Genomic DNA, 21533 nt, shown 5'->3' with positions numbered 1-21533 from the left:
ACAAGATACAACATCCATTTATGATTAAAACACTTAATAAAATAGGTATAGAAGGAAAATATCTTAACATAATAAAGGCCATGTATGACAAACCCTCAGTTAATATCATAATTAATGGTGAAAAACTGAAGCCCTTTGCTCTACATTCAGGAACACGACAGAGCTGTCCCCTATCACCTGTGCTTTTCAACATAGTATTGGAAGTCCTTGCCAGAGCAGTCAGACAAGAGAAAGAAATAAAAGGCATCCAAATTGGGAATGAAGAAGTTAAATTGTCGCTCTTCGCAGATGACATGATGCTATGTATAGAAAACCCTAAAGGCTCTACCAAAAAGCTATTAGAAACAATCAATGAATACAGTAAAGTTGCCAGCTACAAAATCAATGTACAAAAGTCCATTGTATTCCTACATACTACAGTGAAATCTCAGAAAAAGAAATTAAAAAAAAATTCATTTTGCAATTGCAGCAAAAAGAATAAAATACCTTGGAATAAACTTAACCAAGGATGTGAAAGACCTATAGGTTGAAAACTATAAGACATTTTTAATAGAAATTGAAGAAGACACAAAGAAATGGAAAGACATTCCATGCTCATGGATTGGAAGAATCAACGTAGTTAAAATAGCCGTATTACCCAAAACAATATACAGATTTAATGCAATCCCCATCAAAATCCCAATGGCATTTTTAAAAGAAATAGAACAAAAAATTGTCAGATTTGTGTGGAACCACAAAAGACCCTGAATAGCCAAAGTTATCCTAAGAAAAAAGAACAATGCTGGAGGTATCACACTCCCTGACTTTAGCTTGTACTACAGGGCTACAATAATCAAAACAGCATGGTATTGGCAGAAAAACAGACACACAGATCAATGGAATAGAATTGAGAACCCAGAAATAAACCTACATAAATATGGACAGATAATTTTTGACAAAGAAGCCAAAAACATACAATGGAGAAAAGACAGCCTCTTCAATAGATGGTGCTGGGAGAATTGGAAAACCACATGCAAAAGAGTGAAACTAGACTGCTGTCTGTCACCATGTACAAAATTAACTCAAAACAGATCAAAGACCTAAACATAAGACGTGAAAGAATAAAATGCATAGAAGAAAATATAGGTATTAAACTTATGGACCTTGGGTTCAAAGAGCATGTTATGAATTTGACTCTAAAGTCAAGGGAAGTAAAAGCTAAAATAAATGAAAGGGACTACATCAAAGTAAAAAGCTTCTGCACAGCAAAAGAAACCATTGACAAAATAAAGGGGCAACCAACCGAATGGGAGAAGATTTTTGCAAACAATGCCTCCGGTAAGGGGCTAATATCCAAAATATATAAGGAACTCATACAACTCAACAACAAAAAACAAACAATCCAATTAAAAAATGGGCAGAGGACCTGAAGAGAGATTTCTCCAAAGAGGACATACAAATGGCTAATAAACATGAAAAAATGCTCAACATCACTAATCACCAGAGAAATGCAAGTAAAAACCACAATGAGATATCACCTCACCGCAGTCAGAATGGCTATCATCATCAAGACAAATAGTAACAAGTGTTGGAGAGGCTGTGGAGAAAAAGGAACCCTCATACTCTGTTGATGGGAATGCAGACTGGTGCAGCTGCTATGGAAGGCAGTGTGGAGATTCCTCAAAAAATTACGAATAGAATTGCCATATGACCCAGCAATCCCTCTCCCGGGTCTCTACACAAAAAATCTGAAAACTTATCCATAAAGACATATGTGCTCCAGTGTTCATTGCAGCTTAATTTCCGGTGGCCAAGACATGGAAACAACCAAAGTGTCCTTCGATAGATGAATGGATAAAGAAGTTGTGGTATAGATACACAATGGAATACTATTTGGCCATAAGAAAAGATGAAACAGTACCATTTGTGACAATATGGATGGATCTTGAGATTATAATGCTAAGCGAACTAAGTCAGACAGAAAAAGTAGAGAACCATATGATCTCACTGATATATGGTATATCAAACTGAAAACAACAAAAGTACAAGATAAACAAATGAAACGAAAACTCATAGACACAGACAATAGTGGTTACCGGAGGGTATGGGGGGAGGGAGACTGTAGAAGAGGGTAAACGGGGTCTAACATATGGTGATGGAAAGAAAACTGATTCTGGGTGGTGAACACACAATGTGATATATAGATGAAGTATTACAGAATTGTACACCTGAAATCTATGTAATTTTACTAATAATTGTCACCCCAATAAACTTTAATTAAAAAAAAAAGAAAGAAAGAATGGGAAAGAGGGAGGGCGTAAGGGAGAAAGGAAATGGCAAAACTTCAAAGACGAGTAAACAGAGGAGCACTATTTTATATTTTACTTTTTTCTAGTTGGAAACTGTCCTAGCGGTTTCCAACTTGAACAGCAGCCTAATGATGCTTATTAAATTTTTAGTTTAAAATAATTTGCAAGTATATTATGTCACTAATACCTACCATCAGCAACATTGTTTAGAACAGGGGTGTCCAAACAGCGGCCCGTGGGCCAACTGCGGCCCACGATCCATTTTTTATTGGCCCGCAGCAAATTCCAAAAATATATTTAGTTTACTTAAGTAAACCAGGTGAGGCAATACGTACTTCACTTCGAGTGAGTGGCCCAGCTGTTAGTGTATTTTACTGAACATGGCCCATGGTGAAAAACATTGAAAAAAGTTTGGACACCCCTGGTTTAGAAGGTCTGATTTTCTTGTCTTTAATTTACAGGTGGCCTAGCTGAGGCTTAGCCAGGTTGAGTGAGTGTGTCGTTCAATCAGGGTTCAAACTCAGGTCTTGTGTGTCCTACATAGTTCAGTACTTCTCCTGTGTACCTTCCCATTGGTTTGTGTTAGGTGTGCTTATGCTTCCCTATAAACCCTGTTGGCACTTAGATATGGATAGCGATGAAAAGATAGACTGAATAAATATTGTTAATACAGAACTTTTTAAAAATAGCTATTAAAAGCCACATCTTGACGTTTGTTTTTAATTCAGTAATCAAAAACGTGGGTGGGTAGCCAAGAAAGTTGTGTGCATGTGGCTTGCTTTAAGTGCTAGGTTCTTCTGAATTAGAGAAGGCACATAACAATTTGGTGAGTAAAAGGAGTGTTTAGGACAAAGTATGCATGCACGTGTTAGAAATTGTCCCTCTGTGTAATCCTGTTATCTCTATAGACATTGTTCTCCAGCAGGAATGTGTCGTGACTTTCTGTTCTAGGACATGGAAACACGTCTCTTACACAGAAGGAAAGTGACTTAACCAGCACACTAACCTTCCAGTGCTTAAGTTACTCGATTTTTGTGGTCTTCTTGTTTCTTGAGCCATTAAAATGTTTGGTTTTATTTAAATAAAACCCTAAAGTAGATAATTTTGGTACGATTCGATTTGTTGTGGCTAAAATGCTGGAAATAATTGAAGTTAATTTCTCGAGTATTCGTATGATTTTTATGGAAACATTGCATTTCAGCATCTTTTTGGCAAGAGGCCAACAGCGGACACTTTTGTGCCCAAATCCTGCTCTGCAGAGTAGTGTGTTAATGAGATATTAGTGCACAGTACATACAGCGTACAAGTATTCAGATATTTGCATCTGTGAGAAACAACTCTAGTTGGCAGAAATGGCATTTATTGAGAAAAAGATAAACCTGACATATAATTTTAAGCTTTCCCCATAGTCGGAAGATATTGTAAAATATTTTGTTCACTTCTACTCAGTTTAATATACTGTACCATGAATGTGAAAAAAGTAATGCAAAAGTTGTTCAGTAAAAAAATGTATATGCAGGTTTTTTGTTCAGCAAAGACCACTGCCTAGATTTTAATTGACCTAAGCTGTAAGCAAAGAAGTTAACTCTAATTTATCTTGCGTATTTGGGATGTCAATCACAAGGGATTTTTTACAAAACCACACGAAGAGCATTGTCTACCATGTACACTAAGGATTTAAGAGTGGATGGCCCCTACATATTTTTGCTTCTCTCTCTTTTTTTTTTTTTAATTAAAGTTTATTGGAGTGACAATTGTTAGTAAAGTTACATAGATTTCACGTGTACAATTCTGTATTACATCATCTATATATTACATTGTGCGTTCACCACCCAGAGTCAGTTCTCCTTCCATCACCATGTATTTGTGCTTCTCTTTTCATAGCCTGGGGAATGCTATGAATTCACCTACTTGTAAGTGCGTCTTTAAAGTGACTGAAGCTTACCCTTTCTGTGCCAAATCTCAGACTCCAGAGAGACTATGATGGTCTGCAAAGGCACGCCTGCTCTTTCCTAGTAGGGTAACCTGGAATCTGAATGGATGGGGAACTGGGAAGTCCTCCCTGCAGAAGGTGGTAGAATCTTAAATACTCTCAAGTACATGAGTGACAGGTGACGGAGGGTCTGGGACACAGTTCCCAGCCCTGGCTGAACATCAGAATCACCTGAGGAGCTTTACGACCCTAAAGCTGCCAGGCACGCCTGTTTACGTCCAAAGTCTCCCTAGTGCATCCTACATTTCAGCCAGGATTTTAATTTCTCGTTGAAGAGCTTTCTTGAATCTGTAATCATGGTGTGTCATGTATTGTTTTTACCACCTTACCTGTTTGTCAGTATTGATTTTTGATGAATCTCCAAAGCATTCAGGAAGGTTGGTTTGCATGTTTGAGAGACTGGGAGACTTGGTAAAGGGTGAAATAGTGCAATAATTCCTGGGGGAACAGACTCCTAGGAGGAAGAAGGGCAAGTAGGCCAGAGCTTAGACCCTTTAAGAGTTTCTCTCTATCTTTCTCTCTCTTTCTCTCTCTCTCTCTCCCTCTCTCCCCCCCCCCCCACACATACACACAGTTTAGTATTCTGTTTATTAATTGAATGTGAGCAATTTCCCTTGTAAATAACTGTTCTCCGAAAACATGCTTTTCAGTGGTTGTTTTGTTGCCCATATATTTTCTTTACTGGAAATATTTAGTTGAAACACTATTTAGAAATTGGCTTGGATGCCTTTCCTTCCACGATGCCTTTCTTTCACAGAGAACATAGAAAGCATTACACTGGGCTTCCACAGAATGTTGGTTTTATTGCTCCTGTCACACTTACCGCATCTTGCCTTGTAATTTTTTTTTGTACATGTCTGATTCTTCATCTAACATTTATTAAACCCTTCCTTTGAAGAGGTGCTGTGGTGAAACCTCATGATACAATGGCAATAGTAAGGAGATAAAAGACAGTTTGTGCTTGGCATTCAGCATACTTCGTCTGTGGATGTCGGCGTTACTCAGAGAGTCACACAAATGAATGTTAACTTGTAACTGTGTTAAGTGATTTGAAGGAGAGGTAAATGGTGCTTATGGGAACAGTTCACATGAATCAGAACACCATGTTTTATTTGACCACAGATTTAATATGATCCAGGTCTTGCGTTTCTACAAAGGTCAGTGCAACCAGGAAATACCTCGTACTCTCCAAGAACCTAAAGTATCTACAGGACTCGGCTGAGCTTGGAGGACACTGGGGTTCTTTGTGCCGAGCTCTGACCAACCAGAGTACATTCTAAGGAGCGGCCCATGCTGTGGAAGATTTTAGAAAGGATTTCAAACGATGCCTGGTTGGAAGAACTGTAGCAAGTGATTCTGAGGAAGAGTAGACAGAGAGGGAGGACATTAGCTGGTGTCCAATACGTAGCCATCTATCAAGGCGTGTACAAGGACTTCTGGCAGTTGATGGGCAGTGAGACTGCTCCACTGGTACCCTAGCCATTCTAAGATTCCACAATTTTTAGATTACCTGAAGCCTTTCAATATCTAATGGGTACCAAGAACACGCTGAGGGCTTGTGTTCAGCCTGTGTCAGTTTACGTGTGGAGGAACAGCGTCCACTCATCTCCATCCCCAGTGATGCCTCCAACTCATCCTTCTAGGAAAGAGGAAGCCTCAGAGGCTTGGGACCTCAGGGAAAGCTGTGACCACCAATACCCAGTCCTAAAGACAGCCTCCGACAGGTAAATGCTTCAGGAATTCCTCATTAGCCATAGGATGAAGTCTGATGCCTTAACAGGGCAGAAGGCCACCTTGCTTCCTGACTGACTCATGTCTCCTCACTCTGTCACTGAGCCTTGTTTGTTCCAGTGATGTGGAAATTCTTTGCATAATGTGACTTCTTGTCCTTTGGTGCCCTTGCTGTTTCTTTTTCTGAAACATTCCTGGTCTATTTTTGAATAAATTTTGTATTCCTTTTTTAGGACCAGCTTAAAAGTTAGCATCTGTCGAGTTTTTCTGCGCCCCTAGAGTTAGTTACTTCATAACATATGATTCTTTTACAGTATTACTGAAAATTTTTATTTCGTTGTTTAGCTTGCTCCTTTGGACTATAAAGTCCTTGAAGACAGAGACTATGTATTTTTTTCTGACTTTTCGGTGCCTAAATGGCACTCAGTAAGTGGCACATCCATGGCATTCAGTAATTTTTGAATGAATGAATATAATTATCATTTGCTTTATCATATCAATACCTTATTGTGGCTTTGGCTTTGGATATTAACATCCATGATTGGTTGATTAAAGCCCCGAGAAGTGCAGGGATGCAGTTTTCTTGAATCCTTTGTTAAAGATGCCAAGTGGAGAGGGTGTCATGTGGTGTTCCTAGTTTGGTGAGGTGTTCCTGGTTTCCGCAAGACCACTTTGTAATCCAGGTTTCCTTCTTTTAAAACTCCTTAAGAGTTCTCAAATTGTTGTAATAGTTTGAAGAAGAACATCTTAATTAGATCTAAAAAAGGGTAAAATGAAGGTAAGAGAAAATTGAAAGTCACCGTGTTTTTAGGTAATTGTGGTAAAGAGGTGCTAAGTATTTAAAGAAAAATATTAGTATTGGGGAGTGAAGGGAATCTGTGTAAGAAGTGTTTCAAGGAAAATTAGATGCACACTATGGGCAACTAAAATACAGATTGTGTTCTAATGTAGTGCAAAGCTCAGTTTGCAAAAGCTGATTTCTAAGCTGTTACTGGACCACCCTCATGCTTGCAGGACTTGCTTTAAAAAGACTTCATAATTCATCAACACCAGTGGTCTGCTTATCCAGGGCTGATCAGACCCTGGCAAATCGGATGTGCTTAAACAGACATTTCTGAACATTGCTATCTACTAGAAAATCAATTGTTATCATGGAATGACAAATATATTTCCAAGCAGACAAGTATTTTATAGAGTAATAAGTGAACCCTGTTCCCAGCTGGTAGCTTACTAGGGCAGTATTATTATCTTCGGAAAGCTTCAAGGTATGTGTGTGGCATCAAGCCTGGCAGGGGCGGATAAAGGTGTTGAAGCTGATCAGATGCTCCTACAGGTGGACCTTAAGACTTGCTACCCACATTTTTTCTGTTACCAGCCAACATACTGTCCTAGATTTCTTCGGGGAGTTGTCCTACTAATCCTTTTCCTTATAGCTTCTGGTTGATTCTAATCAAAATTGGGTATACCTCCCCTACTGTGCTAAACAGCTTCAGTTCCTCTGTTCACCAAATTACACAGTATTCATTTCCAAATTTTGATTTATTAACTGGAACCTTACATAAGGGACTATTATTTTGTAGGTAGAGATTTTGTACATTGGTTTAACTTCTCAGAATGTTACATTGATCTCTTGTTCCATTGATCTACTCTCCAGACTTGATGATTGATACCCAGATTTTTATTTTTAAGAAAGAACTTTTTATACTGGAAAAGCTTTCTCTGGTGTGATTGTCTCCCTCTGTCCAAATTTATTCTCCTATTCTCCATCTCTCCCACTGTATGCACCTTTTGTAAGATCAGCAGTAACTAAAATTACCTTCATCCAAAAGTAAACTGTTTAAGTGTGTATTTGAGTTTAGAGATTTGGATTCATGTTTGAGGTAAGTGATGTGAATTCATATTGAAAAAAAAAAAAAAGTATTTTAGATATTCTTGAAGCTTACAATTGAAAAATACGCTCCGAGTACCTTCTAAAGTTCAGGTAAATGTCTTGCTAAACTCATTAAGAGGAAAGATGACGTGCTGTTGCCTTTACCTGATGGGTAAGCAATAACGAGAAAGCTAGGTAGACTACTTTATGTGATTTATTTTACTCCTAACTCAAAAGAAGAAACTGTATTAGAACTTGTCAAAAAGTTATTTTCACCTTTTTAATTATGCATAAGAAGTTTGGGGGTTTTAGTGATGTTTGGGCCCCATTGTATAATGTAATGCTACTGAAGTGTAAAAGAGAAAATGTGTAAGGGCCCAATTATAGCCAAATGTGCAGTTTTCTTGGTCTGTTCGAGATGAAGCCTGGAGAGGGCTCTTAAGTAATTTTTCTTAAAAAGAATCTTTGACCTGCCACCAACCCAGCTGAGACCACAGACCTTCAGCAGAGGGCACCATGACCCAGACGCCTGCCTTCGACAAGCCCCAAGTGGAATTGTATGTCCACCTAGATGGAGCCATCAAGCCCGAAACCATCTTATACTATGGCAGGATTGGGGGGTTGTCACCCTCCCCTCTGACACAGCTGAGAAGCTGCAGGACATCATCGGCATGGACAAGCCTCTAAGCCTCCTGGACTTCCTGGCCAAGTTCAACCACTACATGGCTGCCATTGCGGGCTGCTGGGAGGCCATCGGTAGGATTGCCTGTGAGTTCGTTGAGATGGGGGTCAAGGAGGGCGTGATGTATGTGGAGGCGCTACAGCCCACACCTGCTGGCCAACTCTAACATGGAGCCAATCCCCTGGAGCCAGGCTGAAGGGGTACTCACCCCCGACAAGGTGGTGGCCCTAGTGGACCAGGGCCTGTGAGGGACAGTGAGAATTTTGGGTGAAGATGTGGTCCATCCTGGGCTGCAGTCGTCACCAGCCCAACTGGCCCCTCGAGGTGCTGGAGCTGTGCGAAAAGTACCAGCCGCAGACCGTGGTGGCCATCGACTTGGTTGGAGATGAGACCCTGGAAGGAAGCGTGTGAAGGCCTATGAGGTAGCTGTGAAGAGCCGCATTCATCGCACAGTCCACACAGGGGAGGCTGGCTCTGCCGAGGTAGTGAAAGAGTCTGTGGACACGCTCAAGACTGAGAGCCTGGGACATGGCTGCCACACTGGAGGATGAGGCCCTTTGCAACAGGCTGCGACAGGAGAACATACACTTGGAGGTCTGCCCCTGGTCCAGCTACCTTACAGGTTCCCGGAAGCTGGGCATGGAGCACGCTGTCGTTTGGTTCAAAAATGGCCAGGCTAACACTCACTCAACACGAATGACCCGCTTATCTTCAAGTCTAACCTGGACACTGATTGCCAGATGACCAAACAGGACATGGGCTTTACAGAAGAGGAGTTTAAGCGACTGAACATCAACGCAGCAAAGTCCAGTTTCCTTCCAGAAGACGAGAAGAGGGAGCTTCTGGATCTGCTCTATAAAGCCTATGGGATGCCACCTTTGGCCTCTGCAGGGCAGCATGCATGAAGACGTCATGGTCGCCTCTCTGATCCCTCACCCTGTAGATGGAGTCTTCACAACTCGGGGAGGTTGATTGACACTCTTACCTTTACTCCTGGTCCATTGTTGCTCTTGAAGCCTGTGTGTCCATTTCTGTACACATGTATACCTCAGCATGGCCACACCTCTCTCCCGATGATGAGCCTGGTTGGATCTGAAACCTTCCTCCTATGGTGACTTGTGCTGAAAAGCTGGTGCTCAATAAAGAAGGACATGCCTGGTGTTGTGTGGCCAAAAAAATAAAAAAATAAAAAAATTTGATGATCCATAATTTCATCAAGTCAGTAACATATGAGGTATGATCAAAAGATATGGTGAATGTTTAAATAAAAAATTGATTACGGTAAAAGACACATTGCCATTAATCCCCCTCAAAATACTGCCCCCTGCTTCAAACACACCCCATCATTCTTGCCACTTTCTGAAGCAGTTCTGGAAGTCCTCTTTCGTGAGTGTCTAGTTCATCCTCCATCATGACAATGCTCCATGTCACACGTCATTTCTGGTGTATGGCAATTTCTGTCAAATAAAACATTATGGTATGTCCTCATCTACTTTAGTAACTGGATCTGGCACTGTGTGACTTCTGGCTTTTTCCCAAAGTCAAAATGACCATGAAAGGAAAACATTTTGAATCGATTCAGGACATCGAGGCAGCCACGACAGTGCAACTAAAGACACATGAAAGAGGACTTCCAGAACTGCTTCAGAAAGTGGCAAGAACAATGGAATAAGTGTGTTCAAAGGGGGCGGTGGGTATTTTGAGGGGGATTAATGGCAATGTGTCTTTTGCTGTAATAAATTTTTTAAAATTTAAACATTCACTGTATTTTCTATCACACCTTGTATACTTCAAATATTATATGATCCATTATTGACATAATAGCAAAGATAAATATGCTTAATTGTGGCAAGTGTGAAATTATCAAGCACTGAGCACATGCCAGTTTTGTATTTTGTTACACTGGCAGAATCCAGCTCTGTCTTTGCATCCTACTAGGCTCATCCTCTAAGATGATATAATGAGCCAGGCTTTCGGATTGATGGTTAAAGTGATTCAAGCGCTGTCCTGCTGTGGACTGCACTAGATTGCCTTTCACTGATGCTCTGTGTCAGCACCAGGGTCTTTACCCTTGGCCTAGTACACGGAGAGATTTATATTTGTTAAGTACTAATCATGTACCAGGTACCTGCTAGGTACTCTAATATGTTATTTCAGTTATGTCTTTTTACAACTTCAAGGTTAAAGAATTAGTCTATTCATTGCAGTAAGTCTGACACTTGGCTTCCCGTCTAGGTCTGATAATGGAGCCCATGCTTTTTCCGTTCTGCTGTGATAGCCTGTTTTTAGGGAAGGAAACACAGGAGCTGGAAGAACATTTCTTGCTCCCTTTGTCTGATAGTGTCAGGATTTCTTTCTGTACACATGGGCCAGACCAACAGTGTTACTAAAAATACCTATTCATTCATTCATGAGCCATCTAGCCATCCATCCACTCATTCATGCATCTAACAAATCTATATTGCATCCTTACTGTGTGCCAGATGCTGTTTGAGAACCTGGAGATAGGCTGGTTATCAAGCCCTCTCTGCTTTCATGTAACTCATACCCAGTTATCCAAAGACTCATTGTACAGTGGGGATGGGGTGGGAGAGAGTGTGGATTTCTTAGCCCAGTGCCAGACTTACAGGAGGCTCTCCACAGGTGTTAGTTTCTTTTGCCCCAACCATTTTAGCCTAATTTTTATGCCCCTAGCCAACTGTTATCCTCTGTTTGTTCATTTATGGTTGTAATTTGAGTTGTTGACCTGGATTTGTGTGTGTTTCTCAGTTCAAGATCAGTCTGTTAATCTTTAGAAACCAGCATGTTCCACAAAGAGATTTGGTCTAAGTGGTCAGTTACTCTGATTTTGAAAAATAAGAAGGCGGCATAGGAATCAAACTTTCAGTTCTAAGATGAATATGGTCTGAAGATATAATGTATAACATGGTGACTATAGTTGATGACACTTGTATAATTGAAATTTGTTAAGAGAGTAGAACTTTATTGTTCTCACTGCCCCCACGCCCCCCCAAAGGTAAATATGTAGGTGATGGATGTGTTAATTTACTTGGAGAGAATCCTTTCACAATGTGTATATAGACATATAAATCATCAAGTTCTACACTTTAAATATCCTATAATTTTGTCAATTATATCTCAAGAAATCTGAGGGGGGAAAAAAGAAGGTGGTATGATAAAAATGGTATACTTTTTTGTTAAAATACCTTTTTAGCTCATATTAGGCATTAACCCTAATTACATTGTGTAAGTATACTTTTGTATTGTTTTCAGTAGCGTTAATAATTTACCATCTATTACATGTCATTTTCAAAGGTTTACTGTAATTTAAAGTGTGATGTAATGAGTTATTGCTAAAACTCATCAAGTAGAGCATGAAACATATTCTAATATGAAATAAATTCATTGAGCAAATGTTATTCATTATGGAGAGAAACTTGAGTTAGTCCCATTTGTGCAATGTTTCTTTTGTAGAATATCTTGCATCTTTTGATAAATCTAAACTATTTACTGACGGATCTTTCAAGTAAACTAAATTGACACACTTCAAAATGTCCATTTAGACCGGAGTGTATTTCTAGGACTGATTTTTGTGTGGCTAATGGATGATTTCAGACTGTGTTGAAGGTAAATACTAATAATCTCAGTTAAATGAGATCAGTTCAATGTAAACTTGATACAATATGACTTTTGAGAACTGTGTAGTTATTCATCTCATGGGGGTGCATCCCTCACCTGGACAACAGCACCACCATGCTCTCCAGCCCCTCACGGTAGAAATTTTGTTGATTTTGGTTCCAATTTTCTCAGCCACCACATCTGATTGTTTTCCAGGTTGTTGTCAGTTTTACCTCTGAGTCTCTCAAATTCATTCCTTTCTCTATTTCTACTCTCTTAGTTCAGGCTCTAGTTTCTCATCTAGAAAACTGCAACAACCTTGTTACTTAACACTTCTTTATTCAGTGCCTTTCTTTCAGGCTTTCTTCCACATTACTGTTGAAGTTTTTTGGGTGCAAATGAAAAAAAAATGTGTGTGTGTTTGCGCGCGCACACACACGTACGTGTGCGCATTTGGTTCTGATTGTGACACTCCCTAATAAAGCTTTGGTGGTTCCCCGCTATGTGTAGGGTACTCTAAATTCCTTAGCAGGTTGTTTAAAAAACTTTGTGGCATGGTTCTAGCCTCCCAGTACCAACCATCAGTGCTTTTCCTTGTCCTTCCAGTTGGTTCTAGCCAATGAACTACTTTCTTTGCAGTTTGGTTGTTAGGGGTGCTTTATTGGCATTTTTTGCCAGGTATAGTATTCAGACTTTCTTTTGTTCAGGTAGCCTTTTAAATGTAAAAGCCACGATTTCTTCTTGTTTGAACATCTTATGTAAGTACGTGATGAGGCAGTTCTATCACCTAAGGTAGCAAGGTTTGCATTCTGCTTTACAAGGTATGAAAGATTCCCACGTAGTATATATGCGTATTTCTTTTCTTGAAAGGCTTATGGCCTAACACGAATTAAATAACTGAAATTTAATTGCAGCTCTTTAGGCTAAGTTGTTGAAGTTTATTGTTTTCCAATTTAGGCACTGTTCGAACGTTCTAAACTAATTTTTTTGTATATCAAGTTTTCAAATTCATCATTAGAATTGTATTTTCTTTTGCAACAATAAATGCTCATTTATTTGGAATATGTGAGGTGATGGATGTTAACTAAACTTGTAATCATTTTACAACATGTACATATATCAGATCATTATGTTGTAGACTTTAAATGAATACAACGTTGTATATCAATTATATCTCAATAAAATGGGTGGGGGGAATCTCTCATTTTCTCTCTCTCTCTTCCTCTCCCTCTCCTTCTCTCCTCTCCCCTCTCTACTAACCTACCCCTCTCTGTACGATGAACATGATCACAAAGCTTTGTAAGGGATTAGCACCACCATAATAGGTTTCTTTAAAAAAAAAATTCTCATTGATATTTCAGCTGTCAATAGAATCCAAGTCTTCCAAGTTTCTCTGTCTTTGAAAGCGATCATTCCCACTGCCGCAGTAATTCTGAATGATGTGCCATGTGCTGATAACTAACACAGTTAGGGTGATGGCATTCAATGGTTCTCTTTGTCATCACGTGATGATTGATCCAACACAAGTTCACAGATGTTAGAAATGATGTTATATAGTAAGAATCTACCTTTGTGAAGGGCAAGGCCAAAGCTCGATGATAGATATTGAATGGAGAGTAAAGCCAATTCATTTCCCATGATTCTCAGGGAAAATTTCCATATAACCTTTAGAGTTTAAGTGTTTATTTGGATGTCTGATATTTAAAATGTGTTTCCATGGTTTATACTTGTTGTTTACTCAAACACCATGTGCACGGCAGCCTTTTCTGTCTTTATTCTGTTTCCTCCCCTGAATTGCTTTTCCCTCTTCTTTTCTGTGCCCTTTGGAAACTTAATCATTGTGCTTCCTTGAGCCCATTGAGTTATCTTCTAACCTGTATGTTCTCTGCCATCCTGGAAGTTGTACCTCCCAACACTGGGTTTGTATTGTTGCTGTTTTTACATATCCTTCTCCATACATTAGATTGTAAACTTTTTGAAAGGAGAGTCTGGGCCTTTGTGATCTTTGGAACTCTGCAGCTTTTTGCTCAGAGGCTTAAACCCAGTCAATGTTTAAGAAGTGTTTGAATCAAAGTAAATACTTGTTTTTAAACACAGCAAATCATTGCACCTCAGTTAATATCTGACTTGCTTGGCTGGTGAGGGTACAGATGGATTTCAGTTTTAATTCAGGCTGTGGCAAGTGTAACACTCATTTTTGAGAGAGGAAACACAGAGCTGAAAATTTCTTCGTCATGTAGGTCTAACCACTGTGTGATGCTCATAACATGCTCTTTGATGCATATTCAAGTTCTGCTTCAGCTGTGAACTTTCGCTTTTCTGTTTCCTTGCTTGAGTGTTTCTTCAATTCTAGTGAAGGGAAGAGGGAGGCAGTTGATTATCTAGTTGCATTATCCACCCCATCTGTTTCCTGTGTATGACAGCAGTTTCCACTTCGTGCCTTTACCCATGGAGTCAAAAGCACCGTGCAAATGTGGCTTCTGGTTCTTTCAGTGAGAAGCAAGTTAAGAACTCACTTTCTAAAAATCTGTTTACTTTTTTCAGGCCACAAGCTTGCCATTGCTATATCGTCTTGTCACTTTAATACCAAAAAGGACTTTTCTGGTGCAAAGAGTAGGTGGCACACTTTGTAAGGTGTCTTGAGAGCCTGTGCGTTCCTGTGGGGGATTAGGACTATGTGTTCTGGAAGGGGGCCATTGTAAGAGGTAAACCTATTTATTTTCATTTTAGAAGTGGATTCAAGGCGTACACACAGAACGTCTCACGTGACTTAGGACTATTTTGGCATTGTTACCTGAAGGACTTCGTTTTTTTATCCTATCATATGGCAGTTATTCTGAATTCATAATTTATAAAGGAGCAAACTAAAAAATTGAAGAATGTTTGGTATTCTCATCAACAACGCTTCCTTGGGTGGTAAAATATCACAGGTCAGGCTAGAGTGATATGTTGAGGTTGTGTGTGTGTGTGTGTATTTTAATCAATGTGAGTATATTATGAGGAATGAGTGTTATTGACTTACACATATTCAACATTTCTGTTTTTAATTTTAAAGTATTTCCAGCAGACTGGAAAGGAAAAGGAATTATCCAGTGCCTTCCAGCTTCATCACATCTTAACATTTTGCCACATTTGTTTTAGATCATAAAACAGTGTGGAAAAAATTGGAGGTCTCCTTTTCTCCTTCCTGATCCCATACTGTTTTCTTCTGTTAGAATGAATATTATTTGATGGCTTCAAAGATGATACTCTATTCGTCGGATGACACAGTGAGTAGTTGAGTCGTGGTTTCCTTTAGGGAAATGAGGTTTAGGCGTCTCCCATTGTCAGGTTTTTGCACCTCCCCATTTTGGTGAGTGCAGTCCACACCATGAAGCATCAGTGCTTCTCAAGGGGTTTTGTGAACATGATGTGTGGTCACTGGACAAGATGAGAAGAGCATATATTTTGAAAAGTAAATTTGGTTGAATGGTTGAATGTGGGAATTCGCGTTCTGATTAATTGTTTAGCTTAAACAGCATCTCCGAGCCACTAAATAGGTTGTTCAGATTAACTGTTAATCTGCTCAAATGCCTGGACAATCACTAAACTGACTTTTTTCCCCCCCACAAATACTACACTATAGTTTTCAAGGGTGTTTTTCTCATCTTGTATTAACTTGGTTGGTTTTAGTAATTTTCCTCTTAAGCATTTCCTCCAAGTTGTGGAATTCTGAATACCTCTCTCTTGTACTTACTCTTTCTTTTTTGGGGGTGAGTGTAATACAGTAATCGAAAGGCTACTACTTTTTCTTCAATGCTATGAAATTTCGGCACGATTTAATTCGGTGGCGTATTTTAATTGTTATTCACCTTTCATTCAACAAGATATGTTAAACTTGTATCATGTTTTATAATCAAAACTTAACTTTGATGAGTTTCAGAGAACAGAGGGAGAAATGTCTGCACGAAAATATAGTTGTGTGTGTGTGTGTGTGTGTGTGTGTGCGCGCGCGCTTTACCTTTTTGTAAGTTATATGTCATGATTAAGGAAAAACTAGAAGACTAGAAATTTAAAAAAATTCATCAGTGATTCTATCACTCATAAATACCATAAAAATTATTTTGTGATGTATTTTTCCATTTTTTCTGAAAAAAATTTATGAAATACATATCTCACCAGTTTATACCTTATAACATACGTTTTCATGTAATATTGTGAACACTACACTAGTAATGTATCAATAATTCATATAATTATTTAAAATACTGTAAGGTGAAGGCTGCATAATACAGTAGTAGAAACACAGGCATTGTATCAAGCAGATTTTACGTTTGGATTCCTGCTTGTCCTGTTGTTAAGTTGGCTGTGTGACTTGGGCAAAGTTCCTTAACTACTACCATTTCCTCAAAGGGGGAAAAAAAACGTGGCTAATAATAACCACCTTGCAGGGTTATTACAGAGATTAAATGAAATAAGACATGTAAATCTCATGCATTCACTCATATTGTGCCAAGAACACAGTAAATATTAACTTACTGAGAGGCGACAACAGCATTGCATAAAAGGGCAAGAATGTTGGAAGAGGATCACCTTGGGTTTAAATTCCAGTGCCATCACTTCTTATCTTGAGCAAGATGTAAAAGTTCACTGATTTCTGCTAGTACTCTCTTGTAAAACAGAGATGGTAATACCCATCTGCTTGGATTGTTGTATTGATTACATATGATAGAGAATGTAAGCTGCCTGGGATATTGCAGGCACTCAAAAGGTAACTGGCACTGTTATTTATAAGGGAAATTACTTAATTGAAAGACAGGTCTAGACTGTATTTGTATAAATACCAACGTGGAAGCTTCTAGATGCCCTAGATTTTGTTTGTAGTCACTATCATGAAAGTATTAGTGGTTAGTGAGGATTGTCTGGATAATTTGATAACTGCTGCTTCCCTGCCCCCCAAATTTGGAGTAGGTAGCCATCTTTAAAATAACATGAAGGAGGCATTTCTGAGAGACTCTCCCATGTGTAACGAAAAGGTACTGAATATAATTGTATATATATTGAAATATGTACCTTCATTAATGTTTCTCAGATGTACATTGGGGATCACCTGCCTCCCTGCCTCTTAACCTAGGTTCTGTCTTAGCTCCAGAGAGGCGTTCCAGGTACTTCTGTTCTTCATTTTCATATTTTCTTCTTGATTTTAATTTTTAGAAGCACCATCATGTTATTCCTCTTTTTCACTAGCCCAGTATAACCTGCTATTAGTTTATGTGTGTATGTATATTGGATTTGGAAAATGTTATATAAAAGGAATCTTAATCCTACTGTTCTCATGTTCCACTTTATTTCCTTTTTAATAAATATCGCAGAGACTTGCCATTTTTATCAGTTGATACTTCATTGTCATTTTATATCATAGAAACAGTACCTTTTAAAATTAAATTCTGAGTCATTTTATTGTGAGGTTATGAAAGATGAGTTCAGTAGTGAACTCATGCCAGCTGTGTGGCTTGTCTGAGTGGACTGTCTTTGCAGTCAGGTTGCCAGTCCTCTGCTTACCCCTCAGCATGACCACTGTATGTGCTCCTGTCATTGACTCTGGAGCTGCTTTTTTAAATCTAAGATGAAGCTTACTCTTCCTTCGCACACACATGCACTCACGCACGCACGGGCACACACACATCCACACTCGCCACCTTGCAATGAGGACACTGCTGTTGGTTTCAGTTGAAGTCAGTAAAAGGAGACACAATTAATTAGTTCATAACTTTTGCATGAAGGCTAAAATTTCCTGTTTTGGAGGTTGGCATTCAGGGATGTAAATATAATCTAAACATTTTTTAAACTGGCATTTGAATGGCTTGCTTAAAAACAATTTAAGTAACCGAAAAACATTCTTTTACTAGTCTGGGATCAGGAACAGGGAAAGGTGACTCACCTTTTATCTGAAAGTTTTAAAAGCATGTCCAAAGGGTATTTAAAGGGAAGGAACGAGTCGACTCCCCTTCAAGTTTATTAAAGAACAAAACGTTTTCTAATTTCATTTTAAGTTATATATTTTAATGGTTTTCACAATGGGGTTGTCCTCATAGTAGGGGCCTAGTATATTCCTGTTGAATAAATGTGTGTCTCGTAAGTGTTAACTATCAGTTTGTTACTGGTTTTAAATTATATTTAACATTGCAAGGGCTTCCAGATAGATTCCACCATTTGATCCTCACAATAATCTTGTGAATTAGGTAGAAGAGGAATTTTCTTCACTTTACAGAGAACCGAACAGAATAGTTCAGGTACCACCAAATGATGGCTCCAGGGTTTGAATTTAGGGCTTCTAGCTCCTACTGCCATGCTTTTTGGGCAGTGCTATGCTGCTTTCTTATATTGACCTGGAAATATTTAGATATTTAGTATTACATTAGTTTTTTAATTTATTCAATAGTTTTACTGAGGGCACAATTTTAATTTCTAGGCCTTGGTGGATGAATGTAAAGACAAGGTTTCTACTCTCAAGGAAGACTGTCAATAAAGAAATAAACACACAGAAAAGGTAATTATTATGCCTACAGTAATAATGATTGGTACATAGTAGGTGCCCAGTAAATGTTTATTGAATGAGTGAGCAGAGTGACACAAACCACAGAGACAGTGAACGTAGGGTCTTACATAGGTGGATTGATGAGGGAAGGTCTTTCTGAGGAAGTGACATCTAAGCCAAGGAAAGAGCATTTCAGACAAAAGGACCAGCACTGGCTTAAGCCCTGAGGCAGAAAAGAGCTTGGCTTATTTGAAGATACCATAGATGGCCAGGGAGATAGAGCATAGTAAGCTGGGGAGACGGGTTCCACATGAAACTGGAGAGAAAGGGACCAATTATGCAGGGCCTTGTAGACATGGTGAGAAACTATTCTAATGTTGGGAGGCAATATTCCATGTGTCTTGTGTTTCTGCACTGACTGCCTTTGTTCTGAACTGTCTTTTCAAGGATGATTTGTATAGTGAGCAACCTTGGAAGATAGAGTGTCTCCCTCCAGAGCAAAGATCAGGCAGATTTATTCTCTAGTTATAATAAAAACAATGTCTCTTTTGGGGGCAAAGGTCAGACAGGCTTACTGCCCATTATAAAAGATTTGGGTTCATCAAGCTCAGGGTTACTGTCCTGTAACACAAGCCACTGCTGTGCAGGTGTCCTCTGGTCCTCTTTGTGTCACCTGCTGGGAATTAGGACATAAGGGACTGGCAGCAAAAAATGCTGATACTCTGGCTACTGCTATTGCTATGAGTGATGAACTCTTTTGTCTTTTGCCAGCATTCATAAAACCACGACAGGCTAACTTACTAGCTTGCAATTAGGATGTAAAAATCTTACATCCTTCACATTTCTTGACATCTTGGGACACGGAAAGCCATTGGAGGGCTTTCGCCAGGGGAATAATCATATGTAGTTTAACCTTTTAGTTGGTCATGGATAGAAAGGAGGTTGGTGAGGATCTGTCTAGTTGAGAGAGAACGGCACCTTGGACCAGTGTGGTGACAGTGGCGGTGGAGAGGCATGAAGGATTCAAGATTGTCTTCAGGAGGTAGAATTTTTAGGTCTTAGCAGAATGAATATGGGGTGTGAAAGAAAGGAATGGAGAATGGATTGTAGTTTTTTGGCTCAAGTAAATGGGTAGATAGAGGTGACTTGAACTGAGATGGAAAAGCCTCAAGATGAAGATAATAAGCCTGTCAAAGGACTTATTTCTCTTATCACTGCTTCAGCCTTTTTTCAGCCACTTTATTTGCTTCACACTTTCTCTCTGTCTAGAATATTTTTTTAAAAATTAAAGTTTATTGGGGTGACAATTGTTAGTAAAATTACATAGATTTCAGGTGTACAATTCTGTATTACATCATCTATATCTCACATTGTGTGTTCACCACCTAGAGTCAGTTCTCCTTCCATCACCATATATTTGACCCCAGAATTTTTATGCTTAGAATTTCAGGGCAAGGAAGAATAAATACTTTGTAAAACTTGGGATCAAAGAACCATTGGTATGTATTTTTCTGGGAAGAACACTTTTCCTGTGTCTTCGTGAGTTGTCAAATGCATTAAAATTAAGAAACACAAGTCTTGCTGTCTCTTGATAACTGGGTTGTCTCAATAACAGTAAATTAGATTAGCTTGGGAGGATTTGTTTTTCAAATATCCATATTGATTTTTACCCCAAATTCATTATCTGGGAGTTAACAGTGAAACTCTTTAATATGTTTTAGGATTTTCCCTTTTTCAATGTTAACATAATATACTTTTTTTCTTATTTATTTTTCAGATTTTAAATATCTTGTAAAGCTGGGCTATTTTCCCTTAATTCTCAAGGTTAATTACTGCTCATCTTCTGATCGTGTCAGCTTAATACAGTAGGATGAAAGTACCAAGTGCCTGTAGGTTAATATATTCAGTTTATCTTCATTCAAAAGTTCCTCAGGATAAGTTCTTGTCTTTCTAATGCTAGATGCTGATTTCAGCAGCACCTGATTGCTTTTCATAAAGAAAGTAAAAATCTTAAAAAAAAAAAAGGGGGTGGGGGGCCCCTGGCCCTGCAGAGTTTTTCTGTTAAATGTCTTCCCTTTTTATCTCATGAGATGTATTTTTGGGCTGTGTGCTTCTCGTGCTTATTTATGGGATGATTTTACATTTTTTAACCTTTATCTATTGCAGACAGTTTCAGGCTACCACGTGATGTTTATGAGTTTTGAATTACTTTTGCACCATCTTGCACATGTCGTTTTCTTTCTTTTGTTCTGTAGCATTTTCCTTGGCCTATGGCCAAGGTCTAGATTTTTCCTCTTTGGAAAGTAAAGGTTGACAGGAGAGGGAAGATAGAGCTTAGCAAAAAAAAAAAAAGAGAGAAAGAAAAAAAAATTTTGTTGTTGTGGGGAAGGCTAGACTTAAAATTATTTCTGATTTAATTTACACTCTACCCCTGGACATTCACAATGGAAAAACTTGTTCCGTTTTAAAGATAAACGAGAAAGCATTAACTGTGACACAATGTCATTAGTGCTGATCATGAGACGTTTCCAGGTGGCATTAGTTGTTATTAATGACTTTAATAGACTCTGGAGATATTTCTATCAGAAATATGGTTAGAGTGCAATTATTTCCGAGTTTTTGAGAGGATAGATATACTACCTTTTTGCTTTTATTTTCTTTTTATGGAGATCCATCCTTGAATGCTTTACCAGTTTTAAAACACCCCCAGGTGGTCGAATGGTATTTAAGCTCCCCAGGATGTCTGGTCTTGCCTTCAGAGAATGTTGTCTTTGTATCCCATTATATAAATTGTTCAAAAGGCCTCAACATTTTGTCACTAACTTCATGTTTCA

The 21533-nt window shown here is 38.8% G+C and overlaps 1 protein-coding gene and 1 pseudogene across 17 annotated transcripts in view; both read left to right on the top strand.

The window, feature by feature from the left end:
- SIPA1L1 (signal induced proliferation associated 1 like 1) overlaps positions 1-21533 on the top strand; it is a 347617-nt gene that overhangs the window by 53044 nt on the left and 273040 nt on the right. The window lies entirely within an intron of this gene.
- On the top strand, positions 8399-9632 carry LOC109448325 (adenosine deaminase; annotated as a pseudogene).

This window comes from Rhinolophus sinicus, linkage group LG03, assembly GCF_036562045.2.
Source record: "Rhinolophus sinicus isolate RSC01 linkage group LG03, ASM3656204v1, whole genome shotgun sequence".
In the NCBI taxonomy this organism is placed as follows: Eukaryota; Metazoa; Chordata; class Mammalia; order Chiroptera; family Rhinolophidae; genus Rhinolophus; species Rhinolophus sinicus.
Note: the sequence above shows the minus strand (reverse complement) of the source record. Positions and strands in the feature narration are given on the sequence as shown.